This window comes from Chiloscyllium plagiosum, chromosome 48 (assembly GCF_004010195.1).
Source record: "Chiloscyllium plagiosum isolate BGI_BamShark_2017 chromosome 48, ASM401019v2, whole genome shotgun sequence".
NCBI lineage: Eukaryota > Metazoa > Chordata > Chondrichthyes > Orectolobiformes > Hemiscylliidae > Chiloscyllium > Chiloscyllium plagiosum.
The window spans coordinates 1,340,146-1,357,525 of NC_057757.1; the positions used below are offsets into that span (position 1 = coordinate 1,340,146).

The 17,380-nt window shown below is 43.2% G+C and overlaps 2 protein-coding genes across 6 annotated transcripts in view; one reads left to right on the forward strand and one right to left on the reverse strand.

The window, feature by feature from the left end:
• ache (acetylcholinesterase) overlaps window positions 1–17,380 on the reverse strand; it is a 63,764-nt gene that overhangs the window by 31,336 nt on the left and 15,048 nt on the right. For 2 of the 5 annotated variants that reach the window (XM_043683427.1, XM_043683432.1), the window contains exon 2: window positions 4,326–4,407. The gene's annotated coding sequence lies outside the window, so the exon portion shown is untranslated. Of the gene's footprint in view, window positions 1–4,325; window positions 4,408–10,563; window positions 10,636–14,852; window positions 14,912–16,985; window positions 17,039–17,380 lie in introns of those variants that run through there. The other 3 variants (XM_043683431.1, XM_043683430.1, XM_043683429.1) reach the window with 3 other exon arrangements.
• LOC122544297 (mucin-3A-like) overlaps window positions 1–17,380 on the forward strand; it is a 141,580-nt gene that overhangs the window by 5,896 nt on the left and 118,304 nt on the right. The gene's annotated exons all lie outside the window — the stretch shown is intronic.

Here is a 17,380-nt window from a genome sequence, read left to right on the forward strand (position 1 = left end):
TCCCTCACCACCAGACGCCTGGAGAAAGAACACCTCATCTTCTGCCTCGGAACACTTCAACCCCGGGGCATCAATGTGGACTTCACCAGTTTCCTCATTCCCCCTTCCCCTACCTCACCCCAGTTCCAAACTTTCAGCTCAGCACTGTCCCCATGACTTGTCTTACCTGCCTATCTTCTTTTCCACTTATCCACTCCACCCTCCTCCCTGACCTATCACCTCCATCCCCTCCCCCACTCACCTATTGTACTCTATGCTACTTTCTCCCCAACCCCACCCTCCTCTCATTTATCTCTCCACTCTGCAGGCACTCTGCCTCTATTCCTGATGAAGGGCTTTTGCCCGAAAAGTCGATTTTCCTGCTCCTCGGATGCTGCCTGAACTGCTGTGCTTTTCCAGCACCACTCTAATCTCGAATCTGGTTTCCAGCATTTGCAGTCCTTGTTTTTACCTCCATATCTAAAGGGCTGGATTTATGAATGCAGATATTATGCTGCAGTTATACAACACACTAGTTAGACCCCACTTAAAGTACAATGAGCAGATCTTGGCACAACACCATAAGAAGGATACTTTGGCCTAGAGGGAGTTCAACGCAGGTTTGCAAGGATGTTACCTGGACTTCAGTGGTTACATTATGAGGAGGGATTAGGCAAATTAGGCCTTTATTCTCTAGAATTAAGAAGGTTAATTGGTGATCTAATTGAGGTGTTCAGGATATTAGCAGGGAAAGACAGGGTGGATAAAGATAAACTATTGCCACTGGTTGAAGATTCTAGAAATGGGGGCATAGTCTAAGAATTAAAGCCAGGCCATTCAGGAGAGATGTTAGAAAGTACTTCTACACACAAGGAGCACACAGGAGGTTTGGAACCCTCTTCCTCAAATGGTGGTCAATGCTCACTCAGTTGTTAAATTCCGACTTAGACAATTTTTTTTATTAAGCAAGGATTATGGCCCCAAGCCAGGCACATGGTGTTAGGCCACAGATCAGCCTTGATCTGACGGAATGGCAGAGTTGGCGCAAGGGGCTGCATGGTTTCCTCCTGTTCCTATACTCCTAGTCAGGAAGGCTAATAGTGTTGGCATTGGAGAGTAAGAGTAGGGGAGCAACTGTACAATGTGCTGATGAAACTACATCTGGAGCACCGCGAGCAGTTTTGCTCCCCTTATTTAAGGAAAAATATCATTTCATTGGAGGCAGTTCATAGAAGGCTCACGAGGGTGACCATTTGCATGGGGTAGAGTCTTATGAACAAAGGCTAAACAGGTTGGGACTCAATTTACTGGAAATTCCAAGAATGAGAGATGATCTCATTGAAATATATCAGATTCATAAGCGCTTGACAAGGTCAATGCTGACAGGATGTTTCCCCTCATGGGAGGGTCTTGGACAAGAGGACACTGTCTCAGAATAAATGGGCACCAATTTCAGCCTGAGATGAGGAGGAATTTCTTCTCTGAAAGAGTTGGAACTCCTTGCCAGAGAGAGCTGTGGTGGCAGAGTCTTTGTGTATATTTAAGGCTGAGATAGAGAGATTCTTGATCAATGGAGGAAATAAGGGTTATGAGGAAAATGCAGGAAAGTGGGTGTGAGGCATGTCAGATCAGCCATGAGCCTATTGAAAGGCAGAGCAGGCTTGATGGGTCAAACCAAGTGCTCTGTTGCTATTTTAATGATCTGATGGCCTTTTGATAGGAGATTTGAATATTCAGAAGGAATTTCTTAAGGGTTGGCATTAAGAAGTTGTTTCCATTTGTGTGAATACAACAACTAAGGCACTATAAATATCAGGTAGTCATTAGGGTTTGAGATATAAGGAGAGGCTGGATAAACCATGACTTACAAAGAACATTCCAGCACTGGAAGAGGCCCTTTGGCCCTCCAAGCCCATGCCGATCCAGATCCTCTATCTAAACCTGCCACCTATTTTCTAAGGATCTGTATCCCTCTGCTCCCTGCCCATTCATGTATCTGTCTAGATACATCTTAAATGACGCTATCGTTCCCGCCCCTACCACCTCCACTGGCAACGCATTCCAGGCCCCCACCAGCCTCTGCCTGAAGAACTTTGCACATATATTTCCCCCTAAACCTTTCCCCTCTCACTTTGAACTCGTGACCCCTAGTAATTGACTCCTCCACTCTGGGAAAAAGTTTCTTCTATCCAACCTCTCATGATTTTGTAGGCCTCAATCAGGTCCCCCCTCAGCTTCCTTGATTCCAATGAAAATAATCCTAATCTACTCAACCTCTCCTATAGCTAGCACCCTCCATACCAGGCAACATCCTGGTGAACCTCCTCTGCACCCTCTCTAAAACATCCACATCCTTTTGGTAATGTGGCGACCAGAACTGTCTGCAGTATACCTTTTTTCACTGGAGAATAGGAGGCCGTGGGGTGACCTTATGGAAGTTTATAAAATCATGAGGGGCATAGATAAAGCCTTAGGGTTGGGGAGTTTAAACCTAGGAGGTATAATTTTATGGTGAGAGGAGAATGATTTAAAGGGAATCTGAGGGGCAGCTTTTTCACACAGAGGGTGGTTCATATGTGGAGTAAACTGCCAGAGGAAGTCGTTGATGCAGATGCAGTTAAAACATTTAAAAGACATTTGGACGGGTACATGAATAGGAAAGGTTTGGAAGGATAGGGCCAAATGCAAGCAAATGGACTAGTTTAGCTTGCGAAACTTGGTTGTTATGGACAAGTTGAACCAAAGGGCCTGTTTCTGTGCTGTATGATTCTATGACTCAATGATTTGGAGATGCTGGTGTTGGACTGGGGTGTACAAAGTTAAAAATCACACACCACCAGGTTATAGTCCAACAGGTTTAATTTGAAGCACTAGCTTTCGGAGCGCTGCTCCTTCATCAGGAGCGATGCTCTGAAAACTAGTGCTTCCAATTAAACCTGTTGGACTATAACCTGATGTTGTGTGATTTTTAACTTATGACTCAATGAGTAATATATCCCTTACAGAATTCAGGAGAAATGTCTTTACTCAGACAGTTATGAGAATGTGGAACTTGTTCTCACAGGCAGTGACGAATATTGATGCATTTAAAGGTGAAGTTGGACATGCATGCGAGGGTAAAAGAATGAGAAAGATCTGCTGATCAGGTGAAATGAACAGGAGGGGTGGAAGGAGGATTGTGTGCTGCAGAAACACCAGCACAGAGCAAGTGGGCAACATGGCCTCATTCCGAGATGCAAATGACTTTCTGAGCAGACTTTCAAGGGTGGGCCCATTTGGCCCCTCAAACCTCTTCCAGATCACAGGAAACTCCACTCACCTGTCTGTCATTCCATATCTTCTTGATGCCCCCACCTGACAAAGTGGTGACAAGTCCCACTAGGCCACCATCAATAGACACATAGCAACAGTGGGGCGGGGCAGGGTGTGGAGGGGGTGAACCAAGTCTGAAGTGCAGCAACGTGACGTGTTGGTTGCTGTTTACTGAACCTTGCACAAGGACCTCTGTGACACACCCAGTAAACTGCACATGGTGATTCCAATCTGATCAAAGATCTAGTCAAGGACATTCTTGACTGCTCCACTTAACTGAAAATGTTGGTGCTTATTGTGTTTCTTTTGTCCCCACACCCGAATTCATGAGACAAGGTAAGACGCAGAAACAGAAACTGAAATTACTGGAGAAATTCAGCAAGTCTGGTACATAGATTTTGACTACCTGAAAGATTAACACAACTTTCTCTCCATAGACACAGTCAGACTTGCTGTGTGTCTCCAGCATTTTCTGCTTCTGTTCTTTAACATCTCCAGCCGTACTTTGTTTTATTTTAAGATAACATTCAGTTGACTGACAGAAAAGTTTGCAAAACTCAGTTTTTTTCTAGCTGGTTATATGTTAAGTATGAATTCAATTTAAGTGATATCAGAAACACAGAACTCTGGAGAAACTCAGCAGATCAGGTCGCATCTGTGACAGAATTTGTTTTGAATCCAACTCTTCTTCAGAACTGCATTCTTTTTTAATACCGTTGACAAAGGGGAAAGAGAAATCTCTTGGTTTTATTCTCATTGTTTTTGTTCCACTTTATATCTGCTTGGGGACCAATAATTTTATTTTTAAAGTAAGTTAGCAGCCGAGAGAGTTGCAAGGTTGCAGGATAGCTCAGTTTTTAAGTTCTGCAAGAGCTGAACTCGTGGTGTTCTGAATTGCTGATAATGAAAACCGGCAGGTTTTCCAACAGCATTGGCAGCCTCATTGCTGATGAGCCTCACTAGCTATCATTGGTTGAGTTGGGCACTTGGCATTCTACAGAACGGCCACACCCTGAAACTGTCAGTGAAGTTACCTGAAAGTGTGTTGGCAGTAGATTTGATGACAACTTCCAATAGGGTTTCGAACATATACTTGAAAAGGAAGAATTTGCAGAGCTGTGAAAAGAACAGTGAAGTTAGATTTATTGGATAGGTCATTCAACTGGCATGAACAGGAAGGATCAAACATTGGGCAATAAGATTTCATATAAATTCACACAGACATGTATTTTTTATCCAATACACATATCTATTTCATGTATATAGAACATAGGACATGACAGCGCAGGACAGGCCCTTCGGCCCTCGATGTTGCGCCGACCTGTGGAACCAATCTGAAGCTCATCTATCCTAAACTATTCCATTCCCATCCATATATTTATCCAATGACCATTTAAATGCCCTCTACTACTATTGAGTCTTCTACTATTGCAGGTAATGCGTTTCATTCCCCACTACTCTCTGAGTTAACTGTATATTGATATTACCCTATTTTTACATATATAACATTATTTATAGGTTCAAATATTAAACTAGAAGTAATTTATCTTTGACAATCATGCTTAATTGATTTAATTGAGTTTTTAAAACAAATAAGTGCGTATGCAGGAGATCTGAAATAAAAACAAATTGCTTGTGAAATGTTTTGGTTCGGTAACTTGAAATGTTACCTCTGCTTCCTTCCCACAGATGCTGCCGGATCTGCTGAGTTTCACCGGCAATTTCTGTTTTTGATTGGGTTTTTGGATGAGTAACAAAGAGAGTTGATCATGGTAGTGCCATTAATGTGATCTGCACGGATTCAGAAAAGATGTTTGATAAAGTGCCAGATCACAGACACGTTCGCAAATTAGCAGCTCCTTGGAATAAAAGGGACAATGACAGCATGACTGAGCAACAGGAAGTACAGTAGCGGGGATTGGGTATTTGTCAGACTGCAGGGTTGTACACACAACAATTTCCCAGGCATTGCCAATAGGACCACTGCCTTCCTTGATTAATGCTCCTGACTTGCACAGAGGGTGGGCTTTCAACATTTGCCTATGACACAAAACCTTGCGAACTCTGAAGAGAAGTGATAGATTTCAAGAAGGCACAGGATGATGGGTTTGGAAGACAGATGGCAGATTAAATTTAATTCTGAGAAGTGTAAAGTGATGCATTTTGATAACAAGTACGAAGAAGGGCATTTTAAAATAAAGAATCCAATTGTAAAGGTTGCGCAGATAGACCTAAGCATAAACCATTGAAGCAGACAGCTTAGGTTGAGAAAGTGGATAATTAGGCAGTTAACTCTTTCTGTCTCCACGGAACTGCCAGACCCACTGAATTTCTCCAGCGCTTTGTTTTAAGAGTGATCTACTCAGTTGTCTGAAACCATGACGGAGAAAGTTCCGAACCACCTTCTCAGAGTAATTAAGGATGAGCGATAAATCCAAGGAAAGAGATGAATGGCTGTCTGGTAGTGAGTAATGTAAAGCATTGTTCTGTGACATCATGGTGAAATAACTGACCTGTCAGTAACCATCCTTCAGTTTAAAATGCCAGTTTCCAACAGCATCCGCAGCACGGCTAGTGGAAATAGCTCTGGATAAATGTATCTTCGGAAAAGCTGACGTGAATCATTCCCAGGACTTGTTAAGTTGGCATGCATGAATACTATGTGATACCAGAAATGGAGAGCCAGTTGTTCAGCTCGGAATGGAATAGAAGTGCATGTGACATCTTAGGAAGGTGTAATTAAATAGTCACAATATATAAAGATTCAATGTCAACTTTTAAAAAAAAGGGTGGTGGGAGGTTAATATATTTAACTGTAATAAGTCAGCCCACAGCACGTGGACTGCAGCGATTCAAGATGGCAGCTAACCACCACCTTCTCAAGAGGCAAACAGGGATGGTCTATTAATGCTGGCCAGCCAGCAACACCCAAATCCCACAAATGAATAAAGAAAAGTGAGGGAATCTGTATATGTGCAACAATGTGAACAAAATAATGTACATTGACAACAACGTCAATAGGACTTCTGTAACATGCCAGTGGTTTACCATCTGGTCCCTCCAATTCGAGGCTACTGAGCTGAATTACTCACCCAAAGGATCAAACCTTTTCCCACTGTATAGAATCCCAATGGATCAAACCTCCTCCCAATCACTCTCAAACGGATACCCTGGTACAATATTTATTCCTCAGATAGTATCACTAACAACAGATTATTTGATTGTCTATGGGAGTTTGCTACACAGATACTGGCTCTTACAACAGGAGACTGATGACTCTTCAAATTCACTTCATTCCTTGGCATATCTTAAATGCTGTAAAACCACTATCGGAATTATTTCTCATTTATGTTCTTCTCTGAAGAACTACTTTTTTTTTACCATACTTTGTGTTAATTCTTCTTTGAATTCTACATTGACGTTTCTACCAGAGTTTACCAAATAAATTAATCTGTAATTACCATTCTGCTAATAGTGGTGGTGCTGTTGTCCCACAGTATTGCCTCTGTCTGCAACTCATTGGAGAGAGAGAGAGATACTCCACACAATTTATAGTGAATGCCACCAAAAGATGTACAAGGAATGAAGGAAAATGATGTCATGGCCAGACAATGATACTGCCATGTACTGGAAGCTAGTTTAATGGCTTTTTTGGCAGCTGGAGGTGTGGGATATCAAGTGCAGTTACCAAATTCCCCTGGGCACAAGTTCCATGGCTCACAGGTAGTACAGTGTCCAGGTGCTCCAACTCACCACTCTTTGGCGCCAGCCTCCTTACCCTGAGCTGGTGACACCAGTATATGCATGCGCGGAGGCTTCCTGCGGGTTCTCGTTGCCAGCCAATGTCACGTCCCGCAAGTGGAGAGGGCACTCAGGACTAGTTATCATAGAGCAACCCTCCCACCACACAAGCTTTCAGTTCTGTGATGTATGTCGAGTCTCCTCAAACTCAGTCCAAACACAACCCAACTCCTGAGTGAAGTGCGAACCTAGCAGATCGCACAATGTGAGATTAAATCAAACAAGCTTAGTCTGGTTTGCAGTTCTACATATCAGGAAAGGCTGAACAGGCTGACATTCTTTTCTGCAATAAAGTGAAGGCTGAGGGTTAAAGGATAGAAGACGTTAATATTCAGAAGGGGTTTTCACAGGGTTGGCGTAAAGACGTTGTTTCCATTTGTGTGAATACAGTAGCTATGACACTACAAATATCAGGCACTAATAAATCCCTTGGGGGATTCAGGAGAAACATATTTACTCAGAACGTGGAACTTGCTCCCACAGGGAGTCACTGAGGTGCCTCATGTTGACGCATTTAATGGGGAAGATGGATAAGCACATGAGGGCAAAAGGGTGAGAAGGACATGCTGATGGGGTGAGGTCAAAGGTGGGAAGAGGTGGAGGGGATGGAAGGAGCAGAAACACCAGCACAGAGCAGAGGCATGATTTCAAGCTGCCAATATCTTTCTGAGCAGATTGTCATTTGGCCCCTTCAGACTTCTTACAGATTTGTCATCTTTCTTTCATTCGGAATTTTCTTACTGCCTTCACCCAACAGAAATGGCTGAACCAGTTCAAATATGCGGAAAGACCTGGGCAAGGACATACCAATCCGCTGCAGTGAGCTTAAAATGTCAGTGCTTATTGATTTTTTTTTACAACTGAATGAATAAGATAACCCTGCAGAAAATCCCACGTGAGATCTTTCTGGCTGGTTATATATTAAGTATGGATTCAATTTAAATGGTTTTGAAACAAATACGGAGAACGCTGCAGGAAGTCAGCAGGTCAGGCACCATTTGTGGAGACAGAAACAGAGTTAATGTTTCGAGTCTGCAATACTCTTCTTCAGAGTAATTAATGTCTTTCTCTCCACAGATGCAGCCAGACCTGCTGACTTCATGCAATGTGTTTTGTATTTGTTTCAGACTTTTAGTAGCTGCCTTTCTTTAAGAGTTATCATTTTTATTTTCAAATTCCCTTATTCCTCCAGCCCACCTTGCCCACCATCCTACTCCTGGAGATTTCAGAACTCTCCACCCAATCTCTGTGTTCTGAAAGGGCTAGTCATTGTCCTTAAACACATCAGCAATGCTGTTGAAGGACATATCACAGCTCAAATTTACCTCCGAAAAGCATCAGCAGAAGAGGGTGCTGGAATGTAGGGAGGAAGAGGAAAAGACTTGCATCACAATTTCAGGATGTCCCAAAACACTTTACAGTCAATGAAATACTTCTTATTGTTGAAACAGGAAATTTAGCAGCTAGTTTGTGCATAGCTCCCACAAACAGCAATGAGATAACGATCAGGTTATCTTGTTTTTTTTGGTGATGTTGACATGAGAGTCATGCTGGTAGATCCCTGGATTAATATCTCATTTAAAAAATACAACACTGAAACACTCCACTATTGCACTGGGTGAGTCAACCTGGATTATGTGGTGAAGTCTCTGGAGTAAGACTTGAACCCACATGTCTGAATTGGGTAAGAGAGAGTGCTACCTGCTAAATCATAGTTGATAGAGGAAGTTTTCTTACATTTAGACTTATTTGTCGTGGAGATAGATGCTTGACAAGATTTTTCTTTTTATTGAGGTGTTGCAGAGTTGCCGTTTTGGGGATTGGTTCAGTTGGTCATGGTTGGTGTCATAATCTCAGTGGATTCTCCTGAGCTACAGAGCATTTAGGCTGGTTGGCTGTTGGATTTGCACATGCTACTAGGCATGTTAGAGAGCCCTAGGGTATGGAATGGAAATAAGTAAAGCAGAGACTAGGTCCCTGAACAAGGAGCTTGTGTGGGCCAGAATATTGGCTGAGGGTCAAAATTATGCTTGTGTTTTGGCATCTTCTCCCAGTGATCATGAATAGTCTTACTTGGGTGGGAATGCTGTTTAAATATCTGTAAAGAATGGGGTCCAAGTGACAAAACCTCCCAATCAGGAAAGTTGTCATGTGCATTGGTCAAATGGGTAAATCTGATTGTTGAGCAAGGTGGATCTGAGGTGATTGATAACTAAGAGAGAAGGGGGCAACTAATCCTGAGGAGGATCAAGCACTGAACTAAGATCTCTGTAATACTGAAAAAAATGCTTGGGAGTTTACTCATGCAGCAGGGCCCTTAATGACTCTAATTTATTCATTTACATTTGCTGACAAGTATCATGTTTGAAAGCTGTCAACGTTCACCTTAAACTCACACAAGAACAGCAGTTTGGTTAGGGTCAGCAACTCTGTTGATCCCCAGGGCATCAATGTGGACTTCAACAGCTTCCTCATTTCCCCTTCCCCCACCTCATCTTATTCCTGATGAAGGGCTTTTGCCCGAAACGTCAATTTTGCTGCTCGTCGGATGCTGCCTGAACTGCTGTGCTCTTCCAGCACCACTGATCCTGAACTCTGTTGGTCACCTACCTGCCACCCACTGCTCCCATTCTTGCAATTGGCTAGCTGGCCTGCCCAGCTTAGGAGGCCTCACATCCCTCCTGCACTAAGTGAACCTTGTTACCAACTGGATGTTTACAGCTCCCTCTCCTATACACTAATTGTCATTATGCAACTGGTAATGAAAAGCCTTCAACGAAGAGAAAATCAACACATTTGTACAATCTGAATGGCATTTTCCCTTCCTAGGTCAGGCTCACAGCTACTTCTGTGATGGACACTTGCAATAGTCACTTGATGGTTGTCCTACTCCTACTTAGGATCTTACAGTACAGGGGAGGCCATTCGATCCACTGTGCCTGTGCTGGCTCGTTAAAAGCCAGTTGTACCAGCAAACAAACATGAGTCAGCACCTTTACAGGGGACATGAATTCTGTGGAACAATAAATAATGAATCTGACAAAGCCCATGCCACCCCATTTCATCTGTACATTATAGATCATTAACTGGGATTATCAGCACATCTAAATTGTTCATTCTCACAATAAATTTTTCAGAATTGAATGTGATGACAATGGCCTTCAGTTCTACAGCCTCATGAACAAAATTCCCAGCCACTTCAAAGCAGCAACAACAGACATGTTAGGCAAACGGCTAAACATTTGAACAGGTCAGTTTGAAGGGAGTTGTAAAGTGAAATAGAGAAAGGATAGAGAAGTTTAAGGAGTAAATTTTAGAGTCTAGTTGAAGGGATAGCTGCCAGTAGTGACGGAGGGGGATTGGATTAAAGTTCAGAATTGGAGGAGAAATCTCCAGTACAGGGCTGGGGTACGATAGACCACACAGCTATTTTGTCTGTGTAAGCTTCCACAAGTTTATGAATGGACTCACCAGTGGACAAAAATTATTTTAAATAAGGGAGACTTGGAAAATGAAACCCAAAACAGAAAAATCTGTACACACTCAGCAGGTTGGTCTGTCCTGTGAAGAGAAAAACAACGAAGTTAGTGTTCGGGACAATGTCTCTCGCTTTCCCAGAAACCTGACGCTTAAGTGCTGAACACAAACCAATTTACAGCAAACTTAGTACTTTCAAAGTTGCAATGGGACAGTGCACTTCCACATGTCATGCCCTATCAAACAACAAGACTTTAGAGATGTTTATTAAGGAGTAAGTATTAATCAGGACAAAGGAGAGAAAACCTCTGTTCCTCTTGAGTAATGCCATTTTGTGTCCCTCTGAGATGGCAGATTAGTTTTACAGCTAATTTTTAAGATAACGTCTCTGACTGTGCGGCATTTCTTTGGATTTGGGTACGTATGTGAATGGGAAAGGTTTGGAGGGATATGGGCAAAAGTGAGGACAGAGTTTAGATCAGAGTGGTGCTGGAAAAGCACAGCAGGTCAGGCAGCAACCGAGGAGCAGGAAAATCGACATTTCAGGCAAAAGCCCTTCATCAGGAATATGGGCCAAGCACAGGAAGGTGAGACTAGTTTAGTTTGGGAACATGGTCAGTGTGGACTGGTTGGACCGAAGGGTTTGTGTCCATGCTGTATGACTCTATGATTCTATAAGTTTCTGGAGTGCAGTTTGAATGCACAAACCACTGCCTCAGAGCATGGGAGTGCAACCCACTGAGCAAAAATCCACACACTTTGTGCCTGTGTGGAATGGATGAGGCATGACTGTGATTCCACCCACAGTATGATAGCCTGCTGACAGACATCCAGCCCAATTCATCCTTCCAAGAGAGTTTTGGGAAGAAAACTGTCAGAACTGTGCACTGTCCATTTGTAAATGGATCCTGGGCTATTGGACTGAAGCAGCTGAGGATGACTGCTTTCATTTGAAATCTGCACAGGGTCTGTTTCTGGTGATGGTCACTGATTAATGCTCTTGAGAAGAAATGCAAAGGGATCACCCTTCACCACCAGAGGGATTTAGGTTAATGGGATTAATATATTATCTGAGATTATCTAAATAAATGCAGGCCACTGATCAAAAAGGGGAACTTCCTACATCTGTGCCACATAGTAACACGTAACTATCATCAGTAATGAAGGTCAATGTCTGACCATATCCATCAGTTTTCAAACGTGGTGATAGGTGATTTTCAGTTGAGACATTAAATCAAGGCATTCTTTAAAGACTGTTTTCTCCAGCCAATTGCAGGAGGAATTCTTCCAATGCCCTGGACCAATTTTATCACTCGACTAATATTACAACACAAAAAATATAGGTGGCTGTGGGCTATTTCTCTCATCCGCTGTTTGTGTGACCTTGCTGCGTGCTAAATAATTGCCATGTTTGTCTACATAATTGTTATTGTTAGACCTGAAACATTCTGCAATGTCCCTTAGGCGTGGAAGGCTTTGTGCCTTGTGGTCTGACAAGTTCAAAATAACTTTTAAATTCAAAACGCTGCAGCTGCATTAAATGTACTTCTCAGAACATACTATTGTTTGGTACCTTGATTGAAGTGACTGGTTAGGTATTCTGGGTCCATATACACGGACGTACTGTTTATAAATAAACCATACAAGTACTAAATCTTCTTTTTAGTCAGATGATCTGCCCGGAGGGATGAGGTTTGGGGACACAGCAGAATCCCATTTGAGGGGTGTCATTGTTTATTGAAACAGGGAGATTTTCTGTTTCCTGTTTGAAAACAGAACAGGTGAAATTGGCTTTCACATGCAGTTTGGTTTGCTGTTTCTCAGCTTGTGCAACCACTGTCCAAGTCAAACTTATAGACAGAAAAGGACAGCACCCACCCCACCTCAGAAACTCACAAGGCAGGAGGGACATGAAAGTGATTATTGTGTTCGCAGGCAAACACAAGAACTTGTGAAAGGGGAATGGAGACAACATCTGGGACTCATTCCGAAACAACACTTGCATAATTACATTCCAAACATAGAGATGGCAGACTGATTGATAACACTGTCGTTCACTACTACGATAGAATGCCCTGCTACTTTACTCAGTTTGCCTCTGTTGACTCTTTCTTCCTTATTTTGCATGCTCAATATTCTTTCTTTACCTATTTAAATGAAAGGACATTGGAGTAAATGCAAGTTTTTTTTTTAAAAAAAAAGGTTTATAACTGCCTGTCCAGCTAGTGAGTTATTTTGCCTTGGAGGATTGAACTTCGGATGGCACGGTGGATCAGTGGTTAGCACTGCTGCCTCACAGCGCCAGGGACCCAGGTTCAATCCCAACCTCAAAAGACTGTCCGCGCGGAGTTTGCACATTCTCCCCGTGTCTGCGTGGGTTTCCTCCGGGTGCTCCGGTTTCCTTCCACAATTCAAACATTTGCAGGTCAGGTTAATCAGCCACGCTAAATTGCTCGTAGTGTTAGGTACATTAGTTGGAGGGAAATGGGTCTGGGTGGGTTACTCTTCAGAGGATTGGTGTGGACTTGTTGGGCCGAAGGGCCTGTTTCCACACTGTAGGGAATCTAATCTACTTAAGTTGACCCACCTTTGCACCTCATGTCAGACTCTCAAAGTTTCAGAATTTTGGAATTTCCCTACAAAATCTTAAAATCTACAAGTGTCTGGAGTCAAGCCTGTTGGATAAGGGGGTAATTATAATCAAAAGGTAGGAGAATGAAGTTGAGACACAGACCGGTCACCATCTAATTGAATGACAGAACAGGCTCCTGGGACTGAATGGCCTCCACCTTTGTCTCAAAGCCGAAGGTCGGAAATTAGCTGGCTGCCAGTAGGGGGCATTTGTGAGCAGATAAAAACAGGTATATGCGCAGGATCACACAGCAATAAGCTGAGGAAGAACAAGGGTGAAGTCCCTGATGTCACTGCTGACAGTTATCCAATAGCAATAAGAAACAGATTAACTGCTTGTTGTTATTTCTTTTGTGAGAACTTGCTGTACAGACACTAGCTGCTGTATTTTCTACACTGCACTTCAGAAACAGCTCTAAAGTGTTATGGAGGTTACTCTTCTTATTTTGCCCCCGAACTTTCATTAAAAATGCCACTGAATAGGAGCTGTAAGATGTAAGACAGACAAGGGCCATTCAGCCCATCAAGCTGGCTCAGCCAGTCAATGAGATCATGGTTTACCTGATAATTCTTAAAAGACAGGGCATTAGTGCATCATTCCTACCTCACTTACCGTTGGTAAATTTACCTAAAGTTACGAAGAAGAGCTTGAAATCAGTGTTGCCTGCGACACTGATCCCTTTTTTCCTCATTCTTCTGCATTTTGTCAGAGGCATTCACAATAAACATTGGCCTTGCTGGAAATGTTCACATCCCATGAAAGAATCATTAATAAAGGGCTCAATCTTAAGTTGCAATTCACCACTGCAGGACGGCAAACTAATGGTCTACACACTCTTTCACCATAAGTAGCAGCAACTGGTTCTGGGAATAAGACTGACTGTGGGACAAGATAAAGAAAATCTTCAACAGCTGCCAGCAGCCCCCTCCCCCTCCTCATCCACTCACTATCTTAGAAACATACAGCATGGAGCAAGATATTCAGTCCGTCGGATATGTATCTGCCCCCTTGGAATGAGCTATCCAATTAGTTTCACCACACCCCATAGACCTGTCCCTTATTCACTCAATTCCCTTTTGAAAGTGCCTTTTAAATTTGCTTCCACTGCCCTTTCAGATCACAACTACGCCCCGCCTGAAAGAAAGTTTCTTTGCGCCTCTGTTTCTCTCCTCAGTAATCTTAAATGGGTTCCTGTAGTTATTGGGCAAAAGTGAGGACTGGAGATGCTGGAGATTAGAGTAAAGTGTGTGGTTCTGGAAAAGCACAGCAGGTCAGGCAGCATCCGAGGAGCAGGAGAATTGACGTTTCAGACATACATCGGTCAGGATGTATGTCCTGACGAAGGGTTTTTGCTCAAAATGTCAATTCTCCTGCTCCTCAGATGCTGCCTGACCTGCTGTACTTTTCCAGCACCACACCCTGTAGTTACTGACACTTCTTGGCAGTGGAAACAGTTTCAGCCTACCCGGTCTTAACAAATTTTTTGCTTCCTGCAAACCCGATTTCATCTCCTCCAACCTTCTCTATCCTAAGGAAAACAGTTCCAGCCTTCCCTTTTTCTCTTCCTTTTAAAATGCTTCACTGTTCCTGACATGGCCTGATAATCAATACCTAGAGACAGAACAGAAATGAATAAGAAGACGGCACCTACCAAGCACTTGATCCCAACAGTCTGAAACGTTTCAAGCTCCCTTGACCAGCTGAAGCTATTTAAAGGCTGCAGCTGTCCCACAGGAACACATTGAGGTTTAAGCATGAATGCAAATTGAAGGGGAGATTTAGTGTCTGATAATAAAGGGGTATGAGGGTCCTTTGGCCAGTGAGAGGCTGCACTGTTTTAAAGTGACAGGGCCTCTGTTGTTCAAATGGACAGGCCAGCTTTCAAAAAGCCGTCAAGAAAAAATGTAACTTCCCAATGTCTCAGCTGACCTCCTGACATCAGCTTGTCACTGACATTTCACTGTATCGTGTTAATTAGGTATCTAATGAATGTATTAAAATATTAAAATACAGCTGGATACTATTGGACAATCTACCACTTGTAATATGACTTTTTAAAAGTTGAACAATGACTTGCATTTATATAGCACTGTACGTGCCTTCAGGATGTCCCAAAGCAGAGCCTTTTGAAGTTTTTAGGTTCCAGAAACAGCACCATCAGTTATATTTGGTGCAAGATAAATATTGGCCTGGACATCAGGTAGACCTTCCATGCTCTTCTCTGAAATAGTACTGTGGAATCTTTTGTACTGCAAAAGCAGATGGAGCCTTTGTTTGAAGTTACTGAGACAGCACATCAATGCAGTTCCACCTCAATCCTCCACTGGGAAGGTCAGCCTGGATGATACACCTTCTGCCTCAGAGCTGGGAGTGATGTCACAAAGCCAAGACTAAATACAGAGGATTGAGACTGGGTGGCTCAGTGGTTAGCACTGCTGCCTCAAAGCGCCGGGGGGGGGGGGGAACAGGGTTTGATTCCAACCTCAGGTGACTATTTGTGTACAGTTTGCGTGTTTTTCCCATATCTGCGTGGGTTTGCTCCAGAGGTTTGGTGGATTGGCCATGCTAAATTGCCCATAGTGGCCAGGGATATGTTGGCTATGGGTTAGCCATGGGAAATGCTAGGCCAAACTGGGTAAGGATAGCAGATTTCCTTCCCTGAAGGTGACTGGTGGGCCAGGTAGGTTTTCACAATAACCAATTGTACTTTTGTGTTCACTGTTAATGAAACTAGCTGTTAATTCTGGATTTTCTTGTTAATTCAGTTTAAATTCCACCAGTTTTGACCAGAAATTCAACTGGACTCACCATATCAATATCGTGGCTACTAGAACAGGTCAGAGGCCAGGAATACCTCAGCATGTAACTCACCTCCTGACTCCCAAATCCTGTCCACCATCAACAAGGCACAAGTCAGGAGTGTGATGCAATACTCCCCCCTTGCCTGGATGAGTGCAGTCCCAACAACACTCAAGAAGCTTGACATCATCCTACCTGTTTGATTTGCATTATATCCATAAGTATCCACTCCCTCCACCACCGATACTCAGTAGTAGGTGTGTACCATCTACAAGATGCACTGCAGCAATTCACCAAAGATCCTCAGACAGCACCTTCCAAACCCACAACCACTTTCATCTAGAAGGACAAGGGCAGCAGATACATAGGAACACCACCAAGCTTCCCTCCAGGTCACTCACCATCCTGACTTGGAAATATACTCCTGTTCCTTCACTGTCACTGGGTCAAAATCCTGGAATTCCTACCCCGAAGGGCATTGTGAGTCAACCCACAACAAGTGGACTGCAGCGATTCAAGATGGCAGCTCACCCCCACTTTCTCAAGGGGCAACTAGGGACTGGGCCCAGCCAGTGACACCCACATTCCACATGTACATAGCAATAGAAAAAGCTGCTACAATTCCACCACAGGAACTCGTGTTCTTAGGGGACTTGCTGGGGCCTCTACATTACTAGGTGACTGACCTTACTATTACACCAACTCCTGCCCATCCTATTGTTCTTCTATCTGATGCCCCTACATCAATCTGTCTACTTCTGTCCACAAAGAGTGTTTCATTCTCTCTATATTTTTCCCTCTCTACTTTGCTGTTGTCTCTTGCCTATTGGTTAATTTCATTGCCTTGATTTCTAACTAGCTGTCAGTCTGCCAATGTATGACCTACTGCAATTCTCAACATAATTCAACCTGCTCAGGAAAAATAATTCAACTCCTACATTCCACATACAAAAACACAAACAAAGCATTTATCATGAATACTGACCTCTCCCATCTGCAAGTCAGCTCTTGATTTCTAATTCTGTCATTCACTCCACCTGAACGGTCACATTGGATCGTATAGCTCACTGGCTGTTTAAATACAAGGGAGAGGCTGTGATGATGTAGTACTAGGAGTCCAGCTCACTGCCACAAACCATTACAAATGTCCTTATCCTGTAATACTGAGTATGCATGGAGTTTCACTACACCACAAAGATCCGTAAATGTTCATTCTCGTCCAAGAGACTGTTCAATGTCAGTGTCTCAAGGTTCTTGCCTTTGAATCAGAGGATTGTCGCTAATTGTAGCCATTTCAGGGCTATGATTGCATTAGAGCTGCTGTGACAGACTGACAGTATCCTCACTGTCGGAGGATCAGTCCCGAGGGAGCCCTCACTG